At 42.7% G+C, this 6621-nt stretch overlaps 1 protein-coding gene across 1 annotated transcript in view; it reads left to right on the top strand.

Annotated features, from left to right (window-relative positions):
- The first annotated feature begins 249 nt into the window (after window positions 1–249).
- LOC306856091 (CREB3 regulatory factor-like) overlaps window positions 250–6621 on the top strand; it is a 28021-nt gene continuing 21649 nt past the window's right edge. Inside the window, exon 1 of the mRNA XM_079395104.1 lies at window positions 250–381. The gene's annotated coding sequence lies outside the window, so the exon portion shown is untranslated. The remainder of the gene's footprint in view (window positions 382–6621) is intronic.

The raw sequence follows: 6621 nt of genomic DNA, 5'->3' as shown, positions 1-6621 counted from the left end.
GCACAACAAAGCTATCACTAATTAGTAAAAAGCCTTTAAGATCACGAGAAATGCATTTTATTAATTACAACATGTTATGACATAATACGAATGCATTTATAATATCATTGAATATAGCTGCATATTGCAGGGAAATTTTACACAAGGTATTTTTAAATAGCTTGTTTTGGGTCAAGAACGAACGCTCGTCTTGATTGGCCAGCGGGGAAGCACGTGACACGGCAGTCACGCGCTTTCCAGGAACCCGTCAGGAAGAAGATAAACAAAACAAACCAGAGAGGAAGACGGCGTGGATTGAGAAGAAATGACATGAAGTTTTCCGAAAGACGGATAAAATTGGAATTAAAACCTTTTTTGTACTAGTATACGGGTAGCTTAAAGGTGAGTCATCTTTCTGACTATGTCAACGCTGTGTAGTGTGTGAGGATAGTTGTTTAAAGATGATAAAAACATTGTCCCTTGGAGTTAGCTCTCTGGCTAAGTGTCGCTAGCAGAGGGGAGGGACACGGAGGCCATAGTGTTCAGTTCCTCTTTAAAGCCTAACCTGTTCTCGGCTGTTTCCCTCGATGATACAGCGATATGCTGTGTGTTTTTGCAGCTTGAGCTGCCCGTTTGTCCTTTCAGATCAATATTTTTGTTTTTCCCGAGGTTGCTTAGCTGGCCAGTCATTGGCGCAGGAGATATTGCTTGTTAGCTTACTCGAGAACTTCTAGAACATTACACCTGATCTCCTCCAGTTGACACACCCTTTATTAATAAGTGATATATTAATGATGATATAAATCAAGTTTATTAAGTATAGGTTGACAGAATTGAAAACTACTGTTCTAATTAGAAACTCATTTATTTGCTGGACATTAATTATTAGGCTGGATATCATTGAACTTATGCATTCAGCCACATTTCAGACTGAAAAGTTGCGTATATCTGTTTATCAACAATATGTTACAGTAAGGTGATCTGATACATATATGAGGTGATCAGTGATTTGTAAACTTTTTTTCTATGTATTCACAGATGATTTTACGATGTCTTGCTAGAATTAAGCCCATTAAGTCTGTAAGGGTACACGCCCCCATCAGCGCGATGCAAAGTGAAATGGAAACACGACAGTCTCTGCGGCATCTAGACTGCCTTTGGCACATAGATAACTATCCGAAATGATTTTAAACAGTTTTGATTGTGCATCAAAATAAACTTCAAAACGCAGTTAGTTTTCCGTTTGAACGAGTCGTTTTATCGCAAAATGATTTTTATTTGCCAGCTGCGTTGTGAAAACTTCAAAATCGAGTGATTGTGTGTAAACTAAAAGTTTATGAGGAGATAATGCTTTGCATTACATCTGTTTACGTAACATGAGGGAGGCCTGCAATATTGTTTGTTGCTCGTCGACTCAACCAAGCGCTACGAGACGGGGCGTTTATGCGTAATTGTGCTTGATTGACATCGAGTAGGTGCAATCGTTTGCTTGTGGAGGCGGGCTGTGAATTGAATTCAGCCAATCAGAAAGCACCATTACGTGGGCGTTGGCGCAGAATCGCGACGGGTTAGGTTGACGCTATTTGTTTTTTTAGGGGGCCATGTTGAGTTCAGGGTGTTGTGAAGTGTTAGTAGGTCAGAATATAATATGATTTTGGCCATAATGTGCAAATTACGCTAAGCGTTTAAGTGCCGTTCATTTTATTTGTTTCATGCAGATGTGTCTAATCGGCGAGGTCTCAGAAGTGTAGAAATGTGAGCAGACGAGAGCTGTTTATTAGGAGGTCATTCTGTCTTGATGTAAACATTGCAGGGGTGAAGCCTGATGAATAGACAAATAAGTGAGCAATTTTGAGTGACAAACAGGGTTTGGTTGGGACTTCATTCAGAGGCCTGTGCTGATAGTAGATGAACATGTATTATGGCTGGATTTAATGCAGCTTGTTTCTTTTGTAAAGGTTCATCCTAATTTGAATAAGTGAGCAATCATGTGTTTTACCCAGGCTTTAACTTCTCAGATGCCTATTGTGAAATTAGTTCACGTTAAAATGTACTTTTATTTATTATAAATGATCACCCTCATCTATATATGTATAATATAATATATATATATATATATATATATATAAAAAAAAAAATATATATATATATATATATATATATATATATATTATATTATATTTTTTAAACCCATATGGTGTTTTTGCTTTGGAAAATAAAATAAGAAATTTCTAAAAAAAATCTTTCCGTACAACAAGAGTTTATAATGTCTGTATTACAGATCAACCAGCAGTGTATATTGTTGATACCAATTACACAGATTTTTAAAAAAAATCAATAATAAGAATAAAAAATATTGATGAAACGTTTTCAGTTGATTAAGAGTTCTGAACTTTATTACAAATTTTGTAAAATGTAATAATTACACGTTAATGTTTTGTAATTATTACAATAATTAAAAGAAATAAAAATAGTTGAGCTTCATTACTACTGATTGCTTTAATATTTTGAAATATATAAATAATGTAGAAGGAGTGGGGGAAAAAAAAGGATCAAAATAAAATCAACTTAATTTCAAAATTTTTAAATGGCACTGTGTATCCCCACATGTTTAAAATGTATATATTTTACTTTACTCTTACGTTTCTTTTGCTCACAGCTATTTCATAAAATTAATTTTGTAAGTACAGAGAAATATTTGGAAAAATATCAAATAAAAAAACGGGCTATTCCTTCACTTTTTTATGCAGTATTTGCACAGTGTGTTTTCTGAAACAAGTGCTCAGATGATCAAAAGCAATTTCAGCATTTTTCACATTAACATAGTTGATATTAACATGATAATAACGTGTTGCAATAAACTCTATGTTGAGTCCGTTACCTGTTACATTTACTTCGTGAAAGCCATTCAATGCACAAAGCTTGTTCATTAGTCAACCAGAAAATAATAATGCTAGAAAAGAGCATTTTGCTTAATATATGCACCATTTCAGTTATTAAGTGCTTTTGTTGTTCTTGAGGGCAAGACTGAGAGCCAGGTGTTTGCTTCTGTGTAAGGAGTGCTGTTGCCATCTCAGCAAGCATAGACCTCTGACATTTGCAGAGTAAGTCTGTGCATTTGAAGGCATGGACTGCAAAATGCAATCTTGTTTGTAATTAACTCAGACTGTCCTTTTTAAGGTGCAGACCGACCTTGGAGCTAATAAGACATGTCTAAACTTCAGTCTAAGTTTAATATGAATTGTAATAAGCTCTAGACTGTCTCTTGTCATACTTCCTGTGTATTAGGCAAAGTGTTTCTGTAGCTTTAGCGCAAAGGCCACCAATTTGATCACAACACGCCTACGCTTAAGATTCTTTAGCTTGTGCATAACAAAGCGGTGGCCTGTAAGTACTCACTGCACTATGGCAAAGTTAAGTTTTAGTTTTATGAATATCGAGGGGTGAGAACCAGAAAGGCGTGAGTGACATTTCACGAACTTTACAGGAGAGCCAAATCAAAAATTTTACCAAAGTTTGATCTGACTTTGGGTACTGATTTCAATAGTTTATAATAAAAAATTGTACACTCCTGGATGACAGTACTTTTGCCAGTAGAAAGAGCTCATTAAGAGCTTTCGTTTGATATATCTCCATTTCACCAAAAATATCACTTATGTCCTTCTGGTTCTCACCCCATATGCAAAACTTGTATACAGACAAAATCTGAATATTGCAGATAGTTGTCATGATAAAATGTACTTTATTTTTTCATATTAATTACTTTCATTTAAAACCTTGTTGGTAGTTTCAAACATTTCTGTTTAGTACAACTACTGCATTTCTGTTAAAAGCATTCAGTGCACCTTACATATGAAGAGTTTATTTGCAAAAACAGATAACTCCGTTTTTTACCATTTTCAAAAATCATGTTTTTTATCATCATGTTTTTCTGTTTTATTGTGTTAGTTAGCTGTTTTTTTTTTTTAGTTTTTTTTTTACCTAGTCAAACACCCCCCCCCCCCCCCCAAAAAAAAAAAACAAAAAAAAACCAAAGATCAACAACTGCAGTTTGACTGAGATTAATTGGAATGCACAGTGAAAAAACATGATTTTTGAGAATTGTTAAAAATGGAGTTATCCGTTTTTGCAAATGAACTCTTCATATATTATTTAACTTTTTATGATTTTCAGTTAATGAGATTCATCTAAAAATTGCTTTAGCTTAATTTTGCCTAATAATGAAAGTAAATAAATAATCTCAAATGTGTGTGCATGACGCAGAAGAATAAACCTTATTGGTTTTTGCACATAATGCACAGCGTTCTGTTTTACCCTGTTTATGTCATGAGTCCGGTTCCTGCAGTTCTTCCTTTCACCACCAGAGGTCACCATCTCCCGTCCTCCCAGACTCTATTCCCCTAACGCCACACACCTGTCGCATATCACACACACCTGTCACAAATTACACTCCCAGCTGTTCCCCATTTTCATGGACTATTTATACACCACACTCCTACTGCTCTGTCTGGGTGAATTAATTGTATTTGTTGTAGTTGCTGTTTAACTCTGGGGATACATGCACTGTGTTGCTGTCTTATGTATCTCATTCCTCAACCTGTTTTGTTTTGCCTTGTTGGCCTTTTTGTTTATTAAAATTGATCCTTACTTGCACATGGACCCAGTCTTCGTCTTTCCACGGTGCTCTAAGTGTTCCATGACAGAATTCACCCAGCAAACATGGGTCCAGCAGGGAGGTTGCTCAACATCCACCAGGGAGACCGGAGCATTGAGGAGTATGCCAGGGTCTTCGTTGGAGTGGCTCGTCGGTCGGCTATTGAGAAGACCTGCCTCATGGTCTTTTTCTACGGAGGCCTGGCCGGGCCCTTCAAATCCCTGATGCCATACTGGACCCCCGAGGAGGCGCTGGAGGACTACATAAACCTGGCTCTGCGTTTGAGCGGCTCGGCCTTCAGGGTGGAGTTAGCGGAGGAGCCTGTTCACAGTTCTCCCGATGCGGCGATCCAAGGTGCGTCAGAAGCCTCGTCGGCCGCACCCAGTACCTCGCGCCCATTCCCAGAGCGTCCTGGGCTGATACGCAGCATGCAGGAACCCCTGCTGTTGTCGGTGCGAGCCTCGTGGTTTGCTTGCTATCCTCCCGAGGCGATGGTGCCCGCTCACGTTCCTCCTGAGGTGGCGTTGCCCGCTCACAAGGCTTCCGAAGCGGCGGTGCTCGCTCCCGATCCTCCCGAGGCGGCGGTGTCCGCTCCCGATCCTCCCGAGGCGGCGGTGCCCGCTCCCGATCCTCCCGAGGCGACGGTGCCCGCTCCCGATCCTCCCGAGGCGGCGGTGCCCGCTCACGAACCTCCCAAGGCAGCGGAGCTCACTTCAGGCCTTTTCAAAGTGGCGGAGTCCGCTGATGTTGTCTCCGAGGCAGCGGAGCTCGCTTCAGGCCTTCCCGAAGTGGCGGAGCCCGCTGATGTTCCCTCCGAGGCAGTGGAGCTCGCTTCAGGCCTTCCCGAAGTGGCGGAGCCCGCTGATGTTCCCTCCGAGGCAGTGGAGCTCGCTTCAGGCCTTTTCAAAGCAGCGGAGCCCGCTGATGTTGTCTCCGAGACAGCGGAGCTCGCTTCAGGGCTTCCCGAAGCGGCAGAGTCCGCTGATGTTGCCTTCGAGGCTGCGGAGCTCGCTACAGGCCTTCCCGAAGTGGCGGAGCCCGCTGATGTTCCCTCCGAGGCAGTGGAGCTCGCTTCAGGCCTTTTCAAAGCAGCGGAGCCCGCTGATGTTGTCTCCGAGGCAGCGGAGCTCGCTTCAGGGCTTCCCGAAGCAGCGGAGTCTGCTGATGTTGCCTTCGAGGCTGCGGAGCTCGCTACAGGCCTTCCCGAAGAGGTTGAGCCCGCTGATGATCCCTCCGAGGCGGCGGAGCTCACTTTAGGTTTTCCCGAAGCGGTGGTGCCTGCTCACAAGCCTCCCGAGGCGGTGGTTCCCGCTCACAGATCTCCCGAAGCGGCAGTGTCTGCTCAAAGTTTCCTCGAGGCGGCGGTGTCCGCTGATGTGCCCCTCGAAGCAGTGGAGCCCGCCATTACCCACTCCAAGGTGGCAGCTCCACACACACCACTGTGGTGGCCGCTGGTTCTGCTCTGGGTCTCCATCCCGCCGGCGCTGCCTCAGTCTCCAGGTCCCCCCCCCCAGCACATGGACCTGGCCCCCCCCATCCCACCGTTCTGCCCTCGCTCTGCCATCTTCCTGGATAGGTGCTTGGGAACGTCTGGAAGCCGTTCCTTAGAGGAGGGGTCCTGTCATGAGTCCGGGTCCTGCAGTTCTTCCTTTTACCACCAGAGGTCACCATCTCCCGACCTCCCGGACTCTATTCCCCTAACTCCACACACCTGTCGCATATCACACACACCTGTCACAAATTACACTCCCAGCTGTTCCCCATTTTCATGGACTATTTATACACCACACTCCCGCTGCTCTCTCTGGGTGAATTAATTGTATTTGTTGTAGTTGCTGTTTAACTCTGGGCATACATGCACTGTGTTACTGTCTTATGTATCCCATTCCTCAACCTGTTTTGTTTTGCCTTGTTAGCCTTTTTGTTTATTAAAATTGATCCTTACCTGCACTTGGACCCAGACTTCGTTTTTCCACGGTGCTCTAAGT

This window comes from Barbus barbus (genome assembly GCF_936440315.1).
Source record: "Barbus barbus genome assembly, chromosome: 36".
In the NCBI taxonomy this organism is placed as follows: Eukaryota; Metazoa; Chordata; class Actinopteri; order Cypriniformes; family Cyprinidae; genus Barbus; species Barbus barbus.
Note: the sequence above shows the minus strand (reverse complement) of the source record. Positions and strands in the feature narration are given on the sequence as shown.